General features: G+C 38.2%; 1 pseudogene; it reads right to left on the reverse strand.

Moving 5' to 3' along the window:
• Positions 1-1,238: 1,238 nt before the first annotated feature.
• Positions 1,239-1,674, reverse strand: LOC124080801 (2-iminobutanoate/2-iminopropanoate deaminase-like; annotated as a pseudogene).
• Positions 1,675-22,423: the final 20,749 nt, after the last annotated feature.

Here is a 22,423-nt window from a genome sequence, read left to right on the forward strand (position 1 = left end):
TTCATACCCAGGCACACCCACTGTCCTCAAAGCTGAAGGAAAAGTACCAAACATTAGTTCTGAGATATTTGTTGACATAGAGTTCAGCTGAGATTTTGAAAAGAGACCTTCTCTTTAGAGTACTGTTGGAAGCTCTGGAAACTGGACTTCAGTGTTTGCCTTGAAGTTCATTTTTTATTAGTTCTTTTTTCACAGCATCCTCGTCAGTAGGCTTACCATTCTCCTTTGAGCCATGGAGATTCACAAGGACAAGAACTGAGCAGAGGAAAAACACCTAGTTAATCAAGCCCCCAGACACTTTTGCCTTAATTATTTATAGGCTTTTATAGAAACAGTGTAGATCCAAATGTGTATACTTACATCTGCAAATTTCATATTTGTGCTTAGTAAAGTCTGTTGAACCCTCCTCTTTATCTCTCCATATATGATGTGATACAGTAGTGAATTAAGTCCTTGTCTTTGAGTCTTTTAAGAACAAGAAACTATATCCATATTCATGGATGCTGCTAAGCCTCTGACACATAGATGTTCCATGAATGTTATTTGAAAGAATAAGTAATAAGAAAGAGATGAACTAAAATTTGAGGGCGAAGTATCTTTCTGAGAAGAGATGGTAGTTGCTCACCAGTTCTTCACTGGGGCATCTGCTAGAAAAACATTTATAAAAAAAAAAGAAAACAAAATAATTGTGAAAACTTTATTTCATTTGTTTACTTATGTAATTTCAGAAGTGGTTTTTGAGAGTTTCCTTACTCATTTTGGTTTTCTTTCTTTCTTTTGTTTGGTTTTGAAAACTACATGTCTTTTATTTCCATTAGAAAAATATTATCTGTATAACATCCTAGCCCATGTTCTTCTCTTTTACTTCTATCATTCAAAATTGAACATTGATTTTATTCAATTAAATGCAGAATCACATATCTAATATGAGAACTAAATATTTCACATCTTTAAATTAATAGGATTTAATTGAATTAGGTTTGATCTTTATTTTGTTTTTCAGGAATAATAGCTCATTTTCCCGTGTGTTATTATCCCTCTTTTTTTTATTTATTTGAGCAACTATATAATGAGTGCCTCTTCTCTCATATTCAGTACATAACTATAATTTATAGTATCAGTAACATTATATAGTAATCAATTCATGTCAAATCTCCCTATGATATGGTATTTCCATGATAACTTCAGATATTTCCGTTACACGTACACTTTTCCAACATCAGTTGTAAAACAAGATGTTAATTTAAAGATATGATGGGAACAACAGTGTGCCTGCTTATATTCACACTGCTGTGAGGTATTTGGATAGATACTGCTTCAATCTCAGTGTGCACTCCTTTGGGTAAAGTAGCCTCCTGTAAGCAGCTCTAGTAGGAAAATTACTTTTGAAACACTGTTTGTAGATTTCATTGACAGTTTCAAAGTCATTTATGGCAGCCAGAAAAACAGTTGCTTTCCCCACATTAGTGAAATCGCAGCCTGTGGCATTCAGATTTTCACCCATGTTCATAAGGGCTGCTTTAGTTTCTGCCCCTCCTGGAACAACTGTTGGTTAGGAGCGTTTATGCCTATCTGTCCAGAGATGTAAGCAATCCTGTCAAGTAACACTTGATTGTAGAGACCAATGGCCCCTGGGGCTTTTGTTGTGTTGATCATGTTTTTAATCAGGGACATGACTAGTTCTTCTTTTGTGTGCCCCTTTCTTCAGGAGAAGAAACCCCTAAACCAACCCTACCTGCTACCTAAGAAACCTCTCACTTTGGTTTCTTAGGCAATATTTTTTTTTACATTGTCTAGAAATGATGTATTTTTACACTATAAAAAGTTTTACAACAAAGAATAAAAACACTTTTCTCGATAAATGCTACTATTTGAACACCGATATTAGACAAAGCACATGCACAAAATCACCCTGTGTTTTAATTAAGGGGGACTTTGAAAAGAGAAGATTGGCCTGGATTCTCTGCATGATCCCAGTGTAATACCAATAGCCCTTTTAAAGCAGAGAGGGAGCAGAGAAACCATGGTGGAAGCAGACTTGGAGTGATTCATTCTGAAGATGGGGGACGGGACTCCACCAAGATATAGAATAGGGTGTCGCGATGGGCAAAAGGTGCAACTTACGAGGAGGAGAAATAAAGAATGTCCATGCACTTCTGCCTTTTTTCAATGCTTTATTCACTCAAATCACTCAATACAATTTCACTCCATAGGTTGTTAATCAAGAAAATAACAATCCTTAATGTTAGGCACTGCAATAGACATAATCAACTCACAGCAAACAATTTTAGATTAGTTCCAAGCATTGTAAACACACTTAATCATGACAGACTCATGACAGACATTCCCTCTGCATGCTAAGCTCAAGTGTCAGGTCAAAAGTCTCAAGGCTTAGGCTGTAAGTCCAGCAGTGATCAGGTCAGGAGCCAAGGCAGGCTTCTCCTGAAGTGGAGCCGGCGGCTGGTTGGGGAGAGGGTCATAAGGAGAAGTCATGGCTCTCACCAGGGTCAAGATATGGCTGTAGAGTTTGAGAGTGGTGAGGCAGATGCAGAGGATAAGGCAAAGGATGAGAAGAGTTGGGATGTCAGTCCAGGTCCTTATCAGGCTCCCTAGCATGAGGGCATCAGTGTCTGTTTATTTGCTCCATCATTTATATTAAATTTTGGGGTTTCTGACCACCCTTTCAATCCCTATCATCTGCAAACGGATTCTTCAGTGACATCATTTGCCCTGGGGTTACAGCATCTAGTCTGGTGGTCTCCACGCTGATTTTCTTGCCTTTCCCCCCTTATTGAGGCAAGAAAAACATGACAGGGACTTCACTCTGAGCTTGTCAGGGTGGGGAGAAGTAACTTGTTTATGTCAGGGCTATGCCTGATGATCATATTGGAGGGCTTTGTAGGCATCCCTGGTGAGACTGCAGGTTTCAAAGTGGAGTTTTTAAATTGGAGTTGCTTAGGCTAAGGCCTAAGGCCATCCTTACACAGGGAAGCCAAGAAAACAGATTTTCTTCCAGACCCTTCAGAAAGGACAAAGCTTAAGTGAACCAATTTAGAATTCTGACTTCTAGAACTATTACAGGATAACTTTGTGTGGCTTTAAATCACTCAGTTTTTGGTAATTTGTTTCAGCAATAATAGGACATAAATATGGGAGTAAAATGAAAATCTAACATTAGCAAACCAAATTGTCAACCAATTTGTGCTTGGGCTTGCTCTCATCCAGCAAGGAGGTCCACGAGAGTAGGAGAGTAGGCGAGTGTGGCTTCAGGGTCGAGTTTCAAGACCTCTGGGGACCAAGGTGAAGTAGGTCTGATTTTAGAGTAGTTATCATGTATATATTCTCAGGCAGTAGCTAAGCAGATTATAGGCAGCCACCAATACAATTCTTTGCCAACTGTCTGTGGGAAAACCAATCAAGGAGCAGGCCGTGGAGCAAGCCCTGTGACTGTAACACATAGTCCTAAACCCAGGGCTGTGCCTACTGGGTGAGCAGTGTACCTACGAGTGACTGGTCTGCTGCTCTCACACCTAGCACGAGGGGAGTGGCCTGCCACTCAGGTGCCTTTAACCTATGCCATGTATGCAGTACTCCATGCACTTGTTCTCACAAATGTGCTTGTTCACAAGCAAAGAGTCCAAAAAGATTCTTAGACAAGGGAGTTACTTATTTAAGGAGCTCTCTCAGAAATAAAGAAAAAGGAAAAACAGGAAGAAGAATGACACTGTATTTGGGGTAAAAATGGGAGTTCATAACCCACTTGAATCTAATGTATGAAATATGATATGTCAAGAGCTTTGTAATGTTTTGAACAACCAATAAAAAAGAGAAAAAAATAATTAAAAAAATAAATAAAAAATAAAATATTTACACACTAAAAAAAAAAAAAAAAGACACACAGGGAGATTCAGAAAGATTCCAGAGAGGGGCTTAGCCTGCTGTCCAAGCTGAATTTCCATGCTTCTTGAGCAGCTAGGCACTGTCTATGGGCTGCTCACATGAACATAACAAAATCAGAGGCACTTCTGCCTTCTGTAGGTCTACAAGGTGGTTGCAGTAGGTCTAAGTAACCTAAGAGCAGATTCTCAAAAAGTCCAAGGTGGAGGCTGTTCAAAAGCAAAAGTATGTAACAACAGGGTGGGGAGTGAGAGGATGAATAGAACACGCAGATGGGATCCTGTGGTCTGCATAGAGCAAGGAGGGTCTGAAACGTGCTTTAGATATGTATTGCCTTTTCATTATTTAAGACATAACTAAGGAATTTAATAGTACATTTGAATTATGAAATCTGCTAATATTATCTAATAAATCAATAGGCAAAGGAAAAAAAATCCTGATAATTTCATAGGTGCTGTAAATGACACACGTTCATTCTTACTGAAATTTCTTAATAAGCACATCAGTTTCAAAACACATATTCAGATTTAATCTATATACTTTTTTAATCCCACAGATTTACTGCTGTGGAATGCCTCACACATATTCTTGCAATCATGTATTTTTAAGGAAAGAAGTAGGTTAGGTGCACCAAAATAAAAAATAACAATTACATAAATTTCCTTACTAGTCAAGACTATTTTTACACTGAAATAAATGACAGAAATCTTTTAGGCAAATGTGTTAACCAAATTGATTTACATCCCACTAATAGTAACATTATACATTAATTGAAAAACCAAAATAAATACCCACACAGCATAAAAATAATTAACCAAAATGAATAGGAAAAAATACAGTAGATAAAATTAGAAAATTAGAAAAATGTTTTTCTCTGCTATCCCATAGTTGCATGACATTAAGGAAGCTATTTTATTTCTCAGGTCTTGGGGGGTTTTTTTGTTGGTAAAGTCAGATTGCATATTTACTCGTTGAATGAAGCCTTTATTGCATAACTCCCATAACAAGAAAAGGTTTCTATAGAGATGTGAACTGTGGGTGATATTCAATCCTTCCTGGGACCAATACCAATCACTTTCATGAGATATTTATTGCTTATCCATTTTTTTAGTTTTTTACAGAGTGGTTACTTTCTTGATTTTACTTTTCTAGTAGTGTTGAATCTTCTAGTTCTGGGTCAAAAGAGAAGTGGGCCTTGGCTAGTTTCAGACAGCACCACTGTGATGACCACTAGCACAACTGGATTTTCAAAGTGGATATGTGTATGTGAATGTGTCCAGTTTGCAAAGTCCATCTTGGAAGAGGTTTCTGGAACTGTGACCTGCCATTAAAATAAATAGAAGAAAATATTGGAAACTTTTAGCTTCTGTCCTCTATCACAGATTATGTTTTAAGTTAACAATATTTCATTCAAAGCAGGATTGTGGGAATGTTACAAATTCTTGACCCCAAAGTCTGGGTTCATTTTCACTCTTGGAATTATGGAATCAATAGAAAGACTAAACACTGATTGACCAGTGAAAGAGAATTTTATTCTTGGCCAAGAACAGAAGTGGGAGTTAAACTCTAAAAATCAAATTCCCATTCCTTGGGCATCAAGAGGTTACAGATATGGGGTAAGAGAAATGAGGGCAAGGGATAGGTTAATAAAGGGAAGAAATATTTATGTATTTCTGGGAATGGGGAGAAATTGTCCATGTATTCAGGCACCAGTGATTTTTTTCTGAGAGCCATAGCCAAATAGGAATGACACAAGGCATTTTTGGTTGAAAGGTGACACCAGCAAGCCATTGAGATGATAATGATTATGTTAAGATGTGCATTCAATTGGAGATTAGACCCTTGCTGTCTGCCTCAGCCTGCTACTTTGGAGCTCTCGAGGGACTCCCGAAGAGTTCCCATTGGTTGCGGAAGTGCGGTAGAAGCGAATTCCTGAGGAGGGATTTCCAGTTGGGGTAGTGTGTCCCTGGAGAAGGCCGCGTGCATGGGATTGGTGGGAGTTTTTGGAAATAAAGTTTGTTCCTGCTTGAGTGGCTCGTGATTTTGTGTCCAGCCAGACTATGGCATTTGATGGCCCATGCAGGGAATGCCTGAAGCTCAGAGGTAAGTGAAATTGCTCACCCCTGAGGGAAGGCAAGAGAATGGGTGACCATTTCAAAAAACAATGTGTTCTTGTTTTGATTTGTTTTGTATTTGTTTCAAGCTGCCTATCCCTAGAACTTTCTCAGGCAAACTGGGAAAAATGGTTGGCTCAAGGTTTGAAGTTTTTCAGCCCTGAGGAAGAGACAGAGATATACCACGAAAATACATTTCAAGAAAATAGGAAAATTGATACAACAATTTTTTGTTCCGTTTTTATTTCATTCTGTTTCGATTTTGTTTTGTGTTATCTTGTTGGGTTGTGTTATCTTTATAGTAGATTAGAAATTAGTAAAAAACAAACTGAAAGAGTGTTAAGTAAATTGTTAGAGGTTCAGACCATGGAGAAAGACATTTTAGATCTAGTAAAAGAGAAGGTCTCTCGAGTTAGTCAGACAGAGGAAGAAAATTTAAAGGAGGAAGAACTATCAGGGAAACAGTTACAACAGGAGGCTGCTGCTAACACCTTTCTAATCACCAGAGGGCATAACTGTCCAACCAACAGCTCCACCTATAGAGACAATATATCCTATGGGGCCCCCAACCCCTGTAGTTGATAGATGGGATCCTGAGACAGGACCTCAAAGATTAGCATGCCCTGTACTTGAGCAGGCAGGAGGGCAGTGAATTCACCGTGCTCTAGATTTAAAAACAGTGAAGCAGTTAAAGGAGGCTGTAACAACCTATGGTCCCCAAGCACCCTTCACTGTAAGCATGGTCGAATCCATTACCAACTTGGACATGACGCCAGCAGATTGGGCTAGCATGTGTAAATCTGTGCTAAATGGAGGACAATATTTGTTATGGAAGGTTGCCAATGAGGAATTTTGCATGGAGACAGCTAGGCGAAATGCAGCAGCCAGTACCCTCAAAGAAATCTAGATATGTTGTTAGGAAAAGGACCTTATGAGGGTCAACGGCAACAAATTGAATATGATCCTGCTATATATGCACAAATTGCTGCAGACGCAGTTAGGGCATGGAAGACTTTACAAGGACATGGAGATTTACAAAGTCAATTATCTAAGGTAATAGAGAGAGCTAATGAACCTTACACTGAATTTGTAGATAGGCTTATTCAAACAGCTGCCAGAGTTTTTGGGGATACAGAACAAGCAATGCCATTAATAAAACAATTGGCTTATGAGCAAGCAAATCGTTGGTGCAGAGAAATCATTAGACCATGGAAACATGAAGATTTAAACACATATATTAAATTATGTAGAGACATTAATGAACAAGAGCAAGTTCGTGGCAGCTGCAGTAAAACAGGCTTTAGATGCCAGGCCAAGAACATGCTACAATTGTGAACAAACAGGACATTTTAAAAGGAATTGTCCCATAGGAGGAGGGTTTAACAAAGCTAGGTATCAAAGAAGTAGAATACCGGGTATTTGCCCACGATGCCATAAAGGGACACATTGGGCTAATGAATGCCATTCTCAAACCACCATAGAGGGTACTCCATTATCAAAAAATGGACAAGGACCAGGTGTTTACCCACGATATCGTGGAGAAAAGCATCGGGCTCCATTACCAAAAAACAGACTCGGGGGCCCAATGCTCCGGGGCCCACAACCACAAATATACGGGGCAATGGAGGAACCTAGCAACACCATCAGGGTAGTGCCCAGGACACATTATCCATTAAATCCCTCATCAGACAAACCAGAGGGAGCACCAGGTTGGACATCTGCGCCTCCGCCAGAGCAGTACTAACTCCAGAGATGGGAGTTCAAATCATTCCCACAGGAGTAAAAGGGCCTCTTCCCCAAGGAACAGTAGGCTTATTATTGGGACGCAGTTCTTCTATACTAAAAGGACATATGATAAGTCCTGGGGTAATTGATCCCGATTATATAGGTGAAATAAAAATTATAGCCAGTTCTCCAAAGGGTATATCAGTAATTTCACCAGGAGATAGAATAGCACAGTTATTAATAATACCCAGCCTGCATGATAAATTTTCCAGTCGTACTGTAGAAAGAGGTTCCAGGGGATTAGGCTCCACAGGTGTAGATTGGGCTATGCTGTCTTTAAATTTAGATTCTTGCCCAATGCTAAAACTAAATATTCAAGGACATGAATTTAATGGGCTACTGGATAGAGGTGCAGACCTTAGCATCATCTCTCGTCAAGAATGGCCAAAACATTGGCCATTACAACAAGCCACTCAAACGCTTCAAGGCCTAGGAGTGGCAACTAATCCCCATAGAAGTGCAATGGTATTAGATTGGAAGGATCCTGAAGGATGTGAAGGAACTATACAGCCATATGTATTGGATCATCTTCCTATAAATTTATGGGGACAAGATGTCCTAGACCAATTAGGTTTGACAGTAACAAGTAACATCAATCCAAATGCACCCACTATTAGGGCTAGACAAGGTTTCAGGAAAGAAAAAAGATTAGGAGAACAAGAACAAGGTATAGCAGCACCAATTCAAATAGATCAAGGAATAAATAGACATGGATTGGGTTTTCAGAAGGGGTCACTGAGGCAATAAAAATTACTTGGAAATCAGAAAGACCAGTATGGGTTCCTCAGTGGCCCCTGACTAAAGAAAAGATACAAGTAGCCCATGACCTGGTCAAACAACAATTAGTGGAGGGACATATACTCCCTATAATACTCCCATTTTTGTCATCAAAAAGAAATCTGGTAAATGGAGATTATTGTACGATTTAAGAGCCATTAATAATGAGATGGTTATTATGGGACCTGCTCAATCAGGGATTCCTCAATTGTCTGCTTTGCCAAAAACCTGGTATGTTTTAGTTATAGATATTAAAGATTGTTTTTTTTTTTCAATTCCAATTCATCCTGAGGATAGTCCAAGTTTTGCATTTACTATCCCTGCACTGAATCATGAAGATCCTGATCAGAGATATGAATGGAAAATACGCCCTCAAGGGATGGCTAACAGCCCAACTATGTGTCAAATTTATGTTAACAAAGCAATCCAGCCACTTATAAATCAAAATCCTGAACTACAAATATTTCACTATATGGATGATGTATTATTAGCACATAAAGATAAAAACACATTGCTAGAATGTTATGCCACACTTACAAATTTATTAAAAAATTATAATCTAGAGATAGCAATAGATAAAGTACACTTAAATTTTCCAATTAATTATTTAGGAGTTCTATTATCCTCAAACATGGTCTGTCCACCAAAAATTCAAATATGAGTAGATCAACTCAAATCACTTAACGACTTTCAAAAGATATTGGGAGACATAAATTGGATAAGGCCTTATCTAGGCATACCAACAGGAGAGTTGGGACCTTTATTTGATATCCTAAAAGGTCCATCAGATCCAAATTCACCCAGCATGTTAATGCCTGAAGCAAGAAAGGCATTAAAAATTATTGAAACATATATGGAAAATATGCATTTGGATAGAATTGATATAAGTTTGCCTTTATTATTTATTGTAATACCAACAAAAATATTCCTACAGGAGTATTTTGGCAAGAAGTTTCATCATTGTGGATACATTTATCTTACTAGGTATCCTGAGGCTGTAGGACAATACTCAAAGGAATAAAAGCAGCAAAGGGAGTGTTTGGAATTTCTCCCAATAAATTATTACTCCATATACTATGGATCAAATTGATGAGTTAGCTAATGAGTTAAATACTTGGGCAATAATCATGTGTAAATCTATTGTTTCATTTGATAATCACTTTTTGGTCTTCGCATCCTGTAGTTTTTCCAAAAATGACAAGAAAAACCCCTATCATGAATGCTCCAAATATATTCACTGATGGGTCAAATAATGGTACAGCAGCAGTAGTTACCCCTGATCAAACTTTTACATTTTTAGTACCCAAACAATCAGTTCAGGGTGCAACCGATGATGAGAATTCAGCCCCGGAAACAGACACCCTGATGGGTGCTGAACAGTGATCCAGCTAAGCCTGGCTCAGATTCTCATCCCACCAATACTGGAAGATGGTGAGTGAACCTTGTTTCAAGCCCCTTCCCCTTTCTTTACTACAGCAATAGAGAATGAATACAATAGGCATGAAGGTGCCTTCTTGGAGATGACAGTGACCTGGAGGAGAAAAATGTCACAGTCAACCTTAATGCTTTCTTTATGCTGTTGTGGTTTTAGGGGGAAAAAATAAGTACAAAAGCAACATGATGGTCATTTGCTTTGTTTTCTATCAAGTCCATTTCTATTGCTATTGCTATTCCCTCCATGTCTAGTGCTGTTCTCTGTAATTTTATGGGACATTCCCTAAAAAATTGCATTTCCCAGGCTCCATTTCCCATTGATTTTTAGGCAAGTTTGAGTAATGGAGACTAGACTGGGAGACTGGAGGGAATGAGGAAGACAGTATTTAAGCTATTCATGCCCACTCCCTCTGCCTTGGCTGGCATTCCCCTTGTGTCTCCCTTGTGGTTTAATCTCCTACCTGGATATCTTTCTTTACATCTTCCCTTCCCCCGGGCAGCCTTCTTCACATGCCCAGCTCTCATGAGGAATTCATACTCACCACTTCCCTACCCTACCAGGAAGCTCCAGCTCCCAGGATCTAATGAAACCACTTCCTCTACTTACGCCTCCAGTCCAAGTGCTGATGGAAATCTTGTGCTATTGTAAATTGTTAATGTCACTGTTATCCGGTGCCATCTACTTCAATCTCTCATTTTCATCACTTCCAACAACTCTGTTAGCAGTTCCTTGTATCGAACTTAATCTTTTGGATTCAAGCACAGAATTTGTTCCCTTTGCTTACCTGAGTTGACAAGGATTTAGGTACTAAGTGGAAGCTCAGGAAAATGACCTTTGAGATAAGATTCAGGTAGATGGTGATACAGCAGTTTGATTTAAACTAGAGAGTAATTCACTGTTGTTGGAAAATGAGATACTAAAAATCAATAGCTTTCCAAGGCATCAGAATTTTTCAGATTATTAACCATGCAGGCTTAAGTTACAGTGACCATTGAGGACAAGGAGTTAGCGCATCAGACAGCTATTTCATTTGACTATAATAAGGTGACCATAATGACACCATAAGGGTCCTGAGTAGTTTGCTTTTAACTCTGATGATGATGTTATAGAAAAAAAAAATACTTGATAATCTCAGGATTTTAAATTCTCAGCTTTAATCACAATCATAAATCAGAGAGCTCCCTGAAGGCTTTACAAGAGTCTTAATTTTTTCAGTCTCTTAACAGACTGAGGCATTGATTCAGAAGAACTGGTAACTTGAGAAATAGTAACTTCAAATAGAATTGGATGAGTTTGAGAATCTTGAATCCCTATAATCCTGGGCAACCTTACCAATGGAAGCAGCCTCTCCCTCAGTCTAGAAAGTATCTTTCTTTTGCTTAAAATTGTCAAGTAACATCGCCCATAGAAATTGCCTCACGAGAGAGTCACAATTATTCTCCATATTTAACCTCACCATGTCTCATAGCTTCCAACTCATGATGAGAATTAGACACCAGGATGCTTCAAAGAGAAGAGTACAAAGAATAATAAGATGGGCCAGAGCCTAGAGAGCCTAAGTTGGATGTAACCCTGGGGCAGTAGAGAATGAAATATTTAATATGGTTCAATTTGCCAATACAGGTCTTATCTCAAGATTCCAGATTTAATATGCTTTTTAAAATTATGATTAACATATTCAAATTGAGATAAGGAAGAAATATTCCTATTATAGTTCTAATTTCTGCACTCAGATATGAGGTCAGTGCTCATATTTATAATATCTCCTTGAACTACTCATTCCATACTTTCTTTGCCCATAGCAAGCATCACAGCTGGTCATAGTTTCTTGCCTGATGGGTGTACCCAATTCTTTATTTATTGAGGGGTCTGGGCAATTAGACACTCTGCTTGAGTGATGTTCTATTTTTTCTAAGATGTTAATCACAGGATGTGGGAATACTAAGAGGTAGCTTGGGGGATGTTCTTATTTCAAACATAATCTTTTGTACCCCCAGCATGTAGTGGGAACCACATTTTCCCTTGATAGGCAGTATCAATCACCCCAGAAAGCACAGTACCTACTTCTTTGTTGATTCTGAGGCAGGAGGCTCCTACAGGGCCAGGTGTCAGTCTTAACTGCCAGTTGAAGGAATGAATCATTATTATGCTCCCTGTGGAAGTATTTTTTCCTTTACTACCAAATATGCAGTAGCATATCATCCTAGAGAAGGAAAACCAACTAAATTATGAAATAATGCAGAAGAGTTGGTGTATTCCTCAGGTAGAACAGTGAGGTATATGCTGTCATAGCCAACTGAAAATCCAATTGCTTCAGGTAATCTTTATTAACAAGTATAGGAGGAAAAATTATTCACAAGATCAACAGCAGTGTGCCGGGTACCACAGCCTATAGGAATTTTCTGACATAATTAAACTACATCTGTAGTAGCAGCTGCTATAGAGTCACCCCCTGATATAGTCATTTCCCAAGATCTGTTCATTGAGTAGGATGTGGTGAGAATCACCATTCCTGCATCTTTTAATGCCTTGAAAATGATATCAATCTCTGCAATCCCTCCAAAGATGTGGTATTGGTTTTTGTTTACTAGTTTTGCAGGTAGAGACAAGTGAGAGTCACTAGACGTATAAACAAGAAAATGAACTGTACATGGTGATAAGCGAGAAGGAAACTGATGACTTTGGGGAGGAAAGAGAAGGCTTTAATTATTTGCTAATTAAACCTGGTGTTTTAAAACAATATTTAAAATGATGATTTCAAATTTATATCAAATATGGATTTAATAGCTGTAATTAATCTCAATGTCTTTGATCTTTCGTACAGACTTACCACTTCTATGAAATCACAGAATAATTATCACAGCAAATTATAAAATAATTGCCCAATAATAAGTCCTCATTCCAATTTCTCCAGAACTCAGGCATCGGTATTTTCTAGACCTATAAGGTGATCCCAATGTGCAGCAAAGGCTGAGAAATACTACTCTAATCCCTATACCTCCTAAGTGGAATCTAAGTATACAGATTTTATTAAATCTGATTTAAAAGTTTGTGGCAGGAGTAATTTTCAGGTAGAACTTTGTTCTTCCTCTTACATAATTTGAGAAGGCACAGGTTATGAGAAGTCAGCATTGCTAGCAATATTCATATCTCCATTGAAAGGGACCCTTTCTCCATTGCAGTAACCGAGCTACTTGTGCATATATGGCCTGTTTGCTTTCTGCACTCTAATAATTCCATTCACTAGCAACCTTAATGATTTAGCACCCACTTATAATTTCTACCTTAATTGAACACTTCATGAGTATTGGAAAATGGTGATTTTTCTATCTTTAATTTACATATATGAGCTAGAATTATTCTGCAAAATAGGAACTTTTCTTCATCAAAAGTTTTTAAATTAGAGCATTAATATTACTACTTACAATAATGAAACTGAAGTGAATTTAGAATTTCTTTGCAGTATTTTTAATGCAATATAACCAACAGAAGAGTATAAAGGCAAGTTACTATATTTAAATTTATTACTTAAAATTACTGTTTCACTTCTGAGGTTATATTAAAATGTTGATTTATTTGTTTCTGTTTGTTTTCAATTTCAGGGTGTGCTTTCTAATTAAATTTTACTTTTTGAATGTGTTAAATGTTTACAAAGTCCAAATTATATAAAAAGATATACTCAATAAAATCTGGCTTTCATCTTTGAGTCCTCTATTCAGTTATCCCTGCCTGTTAAGTAGCCATTTATTTTAGATTTTGCTTTATCCATTGAGCTTTTATAATTTTTAAAATTAAGCAAGTAATTGATTCCAGAGATCACTCTTTATTATGGTTAATTTTAGGTGTAAATATTCTTAATGAAAGGATACCCAGACAGCTGGTAAATAATTATTTCTGAGTGTCTTTATACATGTTTCTAGAGGAGAGTGGCATTTGAATCAGTGGACTAAGGAAGAGCCACCCTCACTGAATGTGGGCAAGTACCACACAATGGCTGGAGTCCTAGATAGAACAAAAATGCAGAAGGAAGGAGAATTCTCTCCCTTCTGGAGTTGGGACAGCCTTCTTCTACACTTGGACACTACAGTTCCACAATCTCTGGCCTTCGGATTCCAGGACTTGCACCGATAGGCGCCTGGGTTCTCAGACTTTCACCTCAGATTGAGAATTACACCATCAGATTCCCTGGTTCTGAGGCTTTACCTCTTGAACTAGTACCAGCACCCCAGGGTCTCCAGCTTGCAGGTGGCCTATTGTGAGATGTCTCAGCCTGCACAATAATTTGAGCTACTTCCTCTAATAAATCTCTTCTCTCCTATGTCTATGTATGGGTGTTGTATGTATGTATCTGTATATCTATCCATCTGTCTTTCTATAGATATATCCTTCTATTGGTTCTATTTCTCTGGAAAACTTTAATTGCATGAAGAGTTAGGGATTTCCTCATTCTTTCTCATTTTTATGGCTTGATGATCATTTAATCAGTTGATATCTGTTATCTTAAGGAAAGTTTTAAAATAAACATTCTCTGTTCCAGTGGAAAGAGGACTGTCATTGACCAGCCACGTTTAACATGGAGAAACAGAATGGGCTCCGTCAGATTTTTAGGTATTTTGCAACATGATGTTTTTCTATGACCTATGAAGAAATTAAACATTCAGGAATCACCTCTAGATGTATTGCATAATCAAACAAGAAGAGGAAACTATCACTAGTATTAATACTACTATAAATGTAGCACTAGGAAACTAGACTATGAAAAATACTCCCTAGTGAATAAGGATAAAATCAATGAAATCATCTCGGGAAAGAGTAAATTCAGAATGGTGGGTCAATCAGACTATGATAAAAACATATTCATTTTTAGGGCATTTATTTATTCATTCAAAATGTATTCAATTGGAGCCAAACATGGGACAGATGCTGAGCTCAGTATGTGGAATACTTGTGAGCCAGGCAGATGGACCAGCCATCTTTGGGGAAAACAGCCATGAAAAGAAAAAGTCATTACCAACCAAAGAAAGGAATGAGGCTGGATGAAACTAGAATATTACATCCTATATATATATAGAACATATATACATATATTCTAGATATAATATTCTATATATAGGAGATATATATATATATATATATATATATATATATAATCAATGTATAGCATCCAGAAGAAGTAGTGCTAAATTTGAGACTTGGTGAATGACCATAACATAAGAGAATGGGGTTAGTCCAACATTTCAGGTGTGCAAAGAATAGCCTGGGAAAAGTTTGCCATGGAAATTTGCTTAGACAGGCATTAGAAATTGATAGAAATACAATTGTGTTAGATCCCTGAGTTCATCATTCTCTCCAAAATTGTTCTTTCTTCTCATTTTGTTAATTTCACTCCTAAAATCTAGCACCAGTATGAAAAACCAAGCATTATCTTCTCCTTGGTTCAGTCTCTCATGCCATGCCTCTCTAATTGTATATAATTCAAAAAATGGTACCACTTATCAGAACTACAATTATCTCCATCTTCACATGCATGTATCTCCATACTCCTAGTTCATTCCCTGAATTTTCTATTAAATTCAAACATTCTTATCACAGTCACTATCACAAAGTTGTCATTTTGACACAGATTGTCTGTGAGCATTGCTTTCTCTTGTCTTTGTTCTGATCTTTAGTGCCAATGCCCAGAATGCTCAAGGTGATAGATGGTTTTATTTTCTCAATTCTTCACTCTGCTCAGTAGTTTTTACCCCCAGCGTGTACCTTCACATCTCTCCCTCATCTTTCAGGTAAACTACTTAAAATATAGAATAATTATTCCCCATGAAATATTTGTGATATATAAACCAATTATATTAATGAACAATTATTCTGAAATTAGATATACATATGCTAAAAATGTATTTATTGACTATTTATTATTACCTTCTTTAACTAGAAGTCCTATGTTTTACTTGTTAAACATGGAAACACTATGACAGAGTTCCTTCACATTGGCACTATTAGCATTTGCTGTGGGGGTTGTTCTGTGCATTATAGGATGTTTATCAACATCCTTACCCTCTATCTTCCAGATGCCAGTAGCATCCTGCCCTCATAGTTGTGACAACAGCAACAACAAATAGTCCCTTGGAAGAAAGAGGCAAATTTCCTCAGTTGAGAACTGCTGGATTAGGATAATCCATAATTGCCTCCACTGCCCTGATGTCACTTGTGCCCCAAAATTGGTGCACAAGAGGCAAAAGTCATGTCAAAACTCAGTGCATGGCATCGAGTCTGCTATAAATAAGTGCACACAAACTCATGCTACTGAAAAACACCACTCTCATTGCAGCATATATATTCAGGCATTTTCATCTAAACTTTTGACTTTTCATTTTTAAATTTCCACATTTAATAAACTTATCACGGACATTTAAACCAAGTCTGAGTAGAAAAATCTGTGACTACTACATTCAACATCTTGGTTTCAAAAGCAAGAAAGAGCAAGAGAAAGCAGCATCTCCTTCAGTTATTGCCCTTTTCAGCAGTTTTCTGTCCCCCACAGATTTAATATAGTCTTTCAGAAAATTTTTTGAACATCTACTACATATTTTCAATAAATTTATTTAAATGAACAATTATTTTTTTAATTAATTTAAATCAGCATAATCTAAACTGCTGAGTACTTTTTCTTTTGAATATTTAGGGCAGAAATTCTGGCTATATCTGCCTAAATCTTTTCATGCTTCTAAGAATCTAAGGCATCATTAGAATCTAACAATTCTCCCGTGACTCATACCCCCTAATAGATCACTACAGAGGCCCAAGTTTTTATCTTTGGGAAAGTTTTGTAGGATGGCTTCTTCCTGAGGCATTTCTGAAAGAACAACTCCCAATCTTCCTGAAGTCCTTCAACTTGAGATGTCTGCCCCTGCTTTTATCAACCTTCCAGAGTTCTCCCAAGGACTTCCATTCCCTAACCAGTTCCCTCATGTGGATGACAGAGGAATCAGTGTTTGCAGGCAGATAATCACATGCTGGTGTTTTCTTTACATGTACTCCCAGCACCTCCATGGGCACCTCAAGGATGTCCTGACCAGCCTCCATGAGAATAGATTTATCTCCTTGCTTGTAACTGTACATTAAGCTGAATGAGCAACATGCAGGAATACAGCAGCTCTGTAACACAGGTGCCTTCCTGCCTGGATGGTCTCCTCATTCCCAATTTTTGATCTCCTCTTGAGAAGGCCAACAAATCAGAACTCCTTGCTCTGCCAGGCAAAAGCCACAAGATTTATTTAGAAACTGGTTCCTGGATTTGGAAAGTTGCTAATGAATTTGTCTGCCAAATGCTGGTGGTTGTCACCCAAGGATAATTTGAGAGGAGTGTGATGTATACCTTAGATAGTCAAGCTGAATTCGAAGTGCTGTAGTGAAGGTTCTGGATAGAATTCTGGGTTATCATTGAGGCCATGGATCACATGGGGGGAAACAAAAGCATGGATACATTAGCTCTGCCAGTGACACAGAACCAGTCTGATTAGCCTGGTTTCCCAGGTGGCTGAGGGTTGAGTTTTTGCTTAAAGGCTCAAGTGCCTTTAAAAAGTGATCTAGTTCCTCCTACCGGCTGCCAAGAGTATTGCAGCCCATGGGCTGAACAAGTTTCAGATGGTCTTAAGTACTGCTGTATCCATGATGTTCAGATTGCTGTCGTGAAGATTCTTTGATAGTGAAGACTTACCCCACAACCCCACCTCAGTTCTGCAATATGATATAGCATAAATAAAAGATGTTGTCAGTCTATGTACTAGAATTTTCTTCTCCACATGACTGTACAAATCAATTTATTACAATGAGCTTCTGTTTTTTTTTTTTTTCCATTATAATATAGCATAATAATAGTTACTTTTCACAGGGCTTCAGGGATTCAATTAGGTAGTCTAAGATCTGGTCATAGTGTGCCCACAGTGTGTCCCTTTTTCCCTTTGCTGCATCTTGTTTACAACATTGTGTACCCTAAGTATGCCCCCCTGCACATGTTGTGGGTGTCTGGCCAGCTGTCTGATCTCCATGGAGGCAGAGCATGACTTCTGTACCCACAATAACTGGCTGAAGTTTTTCTTTACAACTGATAGACCCTCACATATAAAAGGTCAACAATAATAGCATTCCTGAGATTTAGGAGAATCTCAATGTCAGAAAACTAACTGTTGGGCAACTCTCCCACTGATCTGGATGCATGGATCACTGAGACCACAATGTGCCATTTAACAGTATGATCAGGACAGAGGGAGCCCAAACAGGAAGCTTTACCAGGCATCAAAGTACAGCTCCGTGACTAGGTCACATCCTCTAACCACAGATAGCTTAATTCCAGGCCCCATTTACTTTACTAAAGTACACCTATTTGCAGAAGAAGTCACATAGACTAAAGTTTAAGACATAGAGAGTGTGTACCTGGCAAGGAACGTCTCCAGGCATCCTCTGCAAGCAGCTTCATCTTGGAAGATGAGTCTTTGAGGACACTTTGGAGCACACACCAGTACTTCAACACAGGGACTCTCTTTGCTAACTCACTCACAGTGCCACTCAGCAGAAAACCTAGCTATGAGTTAATTTTTTTTTCAGCTTTGGTTGGAATTTAGTGCTATTTATCTGTCCCATTCTTTCATTGTATTCTTTTCAACATAAACAAATACAGAATTTTAGCAGCATTTAAAACCTACAGCAAAGCTTCCTGTTTTGGCTCATCCTAAGACCCCTTCCCTCAACCTCTTGGAATAATTTAGTCTTATATGATGGAAGCATCTGCTGTATACAGAAAACATGCGATTTCAACATCTGAAAGAGGCAGCTTGATTGGGCCCAGAGAACGACCCACCGCTTGGCAGCTCCCTTTCAGCAAGTGTAGCAGCTCCGTTTGAAAACGGAGAAAGAACTGCTACGCGCAGATGTTCTCTGAATAGCACTTATGACAAGAATTGAGGCTTGAACAGCATGCTTTTGCTAAGGCTAATGAAAGTCTTGGGGAAAATGAATAGCCCAACTCTTAAAATTAGAAGGGGAAAGAGCTATTTATTGAATTTTTCAAAATCTGTTATTTATGCATTTCCTTTAAAATGATTCTACACATTTGTCATTTATTTGCTATTCCAAGTTGCCTCCTTTGCTGCAAAGCATCCTAGCACATTATATACCTTAAAATGCACAAATCACCATGTTTGCTTTCAAAGGTGGGGGTGTATACCCAACAAATGGGAATGCAGGTGTCTCTTCTCTCCTTGGTCACTCAAATGAGTCCACCTGTGCTTTTCTCTTTGGCTGGATTTAAAGGCCTAGTGCTGATCAGAAAGCTGATTTCTAAATATTTGCCTACTTGGATGAATACTATGCATGGGACACTCAAACATCCAACTAAAGGAGATAAGCAATGGGACAGAACTTGTGGGACAGTACTTAATACAGTCCTCTTGACTCAGCCATACCAGGACAAGATAGTTTCTAGGGAATGACATGGTTTTCCCCACCAGCTCAGCAGCACCATGTGGGGCACAGATTGAGTTTCCTTGTTCATTGTTATTTCCTATGTATTTATTTTACAGCTAGTTAGGCACTAGAATAGGTCCTGGTCCATAGGTTGAGGAACAGAATAGACCTGATTTCTTCCCTTAAAGATTTTGCAGTGTTCAACAAAATAAGATAAGGACACCATTGTCAAAAGGATATTATAAGACATCCAGTTTAAGTTAGGTACTCAGAAATAGTACCCAATGTGATTGTTGTTGTTTTCATTACTTTGTGTAAACTTAAGAAGGGCCACATTTGTTCAAAACCCATACACTTCCTTCTTTATGAACCCCCTTTGGCTGTTCCTAATCCTGTTTCTCCCACTGGTCTGAGAGCACCTTTTAAGGTCAAGGATATTCTCTGGGTCAAATTTGCTCACCATCCATCAAGACCTAAAATTATGCATCACACCAGCAATTATTTTAAAATAAATAAATAATAAATAAAGACAGTTAGAATAGATACATAAAGATAGATGATAGGCACATCAATATAGCGATTAAAAAATGGACAGTAGTTATATTTAGATACAGATACAAATACAAATATACCTGTACTCTGCACCGAGCATATCTTTACTTTAAAAGGATTACAACAAAGTCTCTCTCTTTGTACTTCCTAGGGTTTCATTTTTAATTTCATTGCTACGTGGTGTCCAGAGGCAACTGGCCTGTCTCTTCTTCAACTTCTCAGTGTGAAGCTCAGCAAACCTGATCCCTACCTTTCTCAGTTCATAGGGTTTTCATATAGGCCATCTTTATAACATGGGAAGAAATTAGGAGGGGAGATAAGTGCGGCCCCCCTCCATAAATCCTCCCATCTTAATGAAAACATTTACATTTCAATATTTTTATCTTGGTGTGTACTCATAATCCTAATCCTAATGTGCCATAGGAGGTAAAGTCCAAATGACCCATTCAAAATAATGCTGATTCCTAATAATCAATGCAGACCCCAAATTTATGTAGCATGAAAAAAAATATATTATTTGTTATGGATCATTGGCTACTTAATCTCCAGTCTTTGTCTGATTTGCCCTAAAGCATAAAGCAAACACTCCTGCACACACTGGTATAGTCTAATTACAGCTCTCATTCTCCTCCCCTAATGTTATTTCACACATCCATCTCTTTCCCAAATCCTAGCTAGCCTTTGCCTCTCTCTAAACCTTAGACATTTTTGGAGAGCATTAGACAGAATAAAAAGGTCATCTAAAACTGAATGCCTTCAGGTCTTTTCTCCTCCCTTCCTGCCGCAGTCTGGCTGGGCACAAATGCCGCAGTCTGGCTGGGCACACAATCAGGAGCCGCCACACAGCTTGTAGATTCAAACAGCAACTCTTTATTCCCGAACTCACACCAGCCGTCTACAATCACGTTCTGGGGAAATCCAAGTTCTCTGCCCAATCCACTTCCACTGGGCTTCTATCTCCCAAAAAATACTGTCTGAATCCCGTGAGAACTCAAGGGGAACTCAGGCAGCAGGATACGCCCTATTCCCAGCAGGAATAATCTTAAACCTGGAACGCCCTAAACCGGAATGCCCTAAACCGCCCTGGTCCTTGAGCAAGGTCACCTACATGCAATGTCACTGCAAAATGTCCTATTTCCACGAGTCCTTCCACTAAGCAACATGGGGTACGCTGGCAAGGAAATTGTCATACCTACTTGGCTAATGGCTCCTAGCACCTTCCTATCAAATGCAATGCCTTCCAACTGAGATTTGGAGGTCAAACTTTTTTTTTAATTTTGATAGTGATCTATCAAATAATCACATTTGATAGTGATCTATCAAATGATCACTCTTTCTGAACCTAAAAAACATGTTCAAAGACCACTTTATTTCTGTACTCCATTCAAGCCTGTGTACTCTTCCATTCTCTCTCATCTGCTCCACAGAGCAATGGTTGCTACATCACTTCCCAGGCATGCATTGACAGACATTTTCTGCAATGGTCCCCTAGAGATAAACAGTGGCCTCTGAGTGTCTGCATTCAAGAAATATGTCATTATGCAATAACTGAGAGAGGCAGAAGACTTTATATTTCACATGTGTAAGTTAGAAACAGAAATTTTAAATAAAACCTTGAGACTCCACTACCCATCTAAGAACTAAGACACAAATATCACTTCCTTGTTAACTGTGTACCTTCCCAAACCATCATCACCATCTCTCATTTTATAAATATATATTTTATGATATGTGAATAGCCCAATTTCACTTAATTTTGAACTTCATAAATATGATTCCATTGAATTATAGCATTTGCTGGTAAATGGATGGAAATGAAGACTATCATGCTCAGTGAAATAAGCCAGTTCCAAAAAGCCAAAGGCCAACCGTTCTCTCTGATATGTGGATACTGATTGACAAGGGGATGAGGGGAGGGAGGTTCACAGGATTGGACAGGGGCAAGTAGGGAGAAGGGAGTGGGGATGGGAATGGGAAAGACAGTAGAATGAATCAGACATAACTTTCCTTTGTTCATATGTGAATATACACAACCACATCATGTACAACCACAAAAATGGGAAATTATACTCCATGATGTATGCTATCTCAAAATACATTCAACAGTCATGGAGAACAAAAAGAACAAATAAAAAATGTTTCCATCACCCTTCAAAAAAATATTTATTTCTATAGAACTGCAGCACACACCATAATACACACATGAATGTATGTAAAAATAGAACCAATGAAACTCTGAAATCTGGCTAACATTATGATATCCATGTCAATGGTGTTGTTGGTTATTGCACTGGAGTCATATAAGATGTTGTCAATGTTCTTGAAGTCAATTTTATTCTCAATGGCAGTGTTTTCTTTAATTATGTAGACAAAACTGTGCCCAAAACTAGTCTGTGAATTG

This window comes from Marmota monax, unplaced genomic scaffold (assembly GCF_021218885.2).
Source record: "Marmota monax isolate L192 unplaced genomic scaffold, Marmota_monax_Labrador192_F-V1.1 WCK01_AAM20220418_F8-fsc00343, whole genome shotgun sequence".
NCBI lineage: Eukaryota > Metazoa > Chordata > Mammalia > Rodentia > Sciuridae > Marmota > Marmota monax.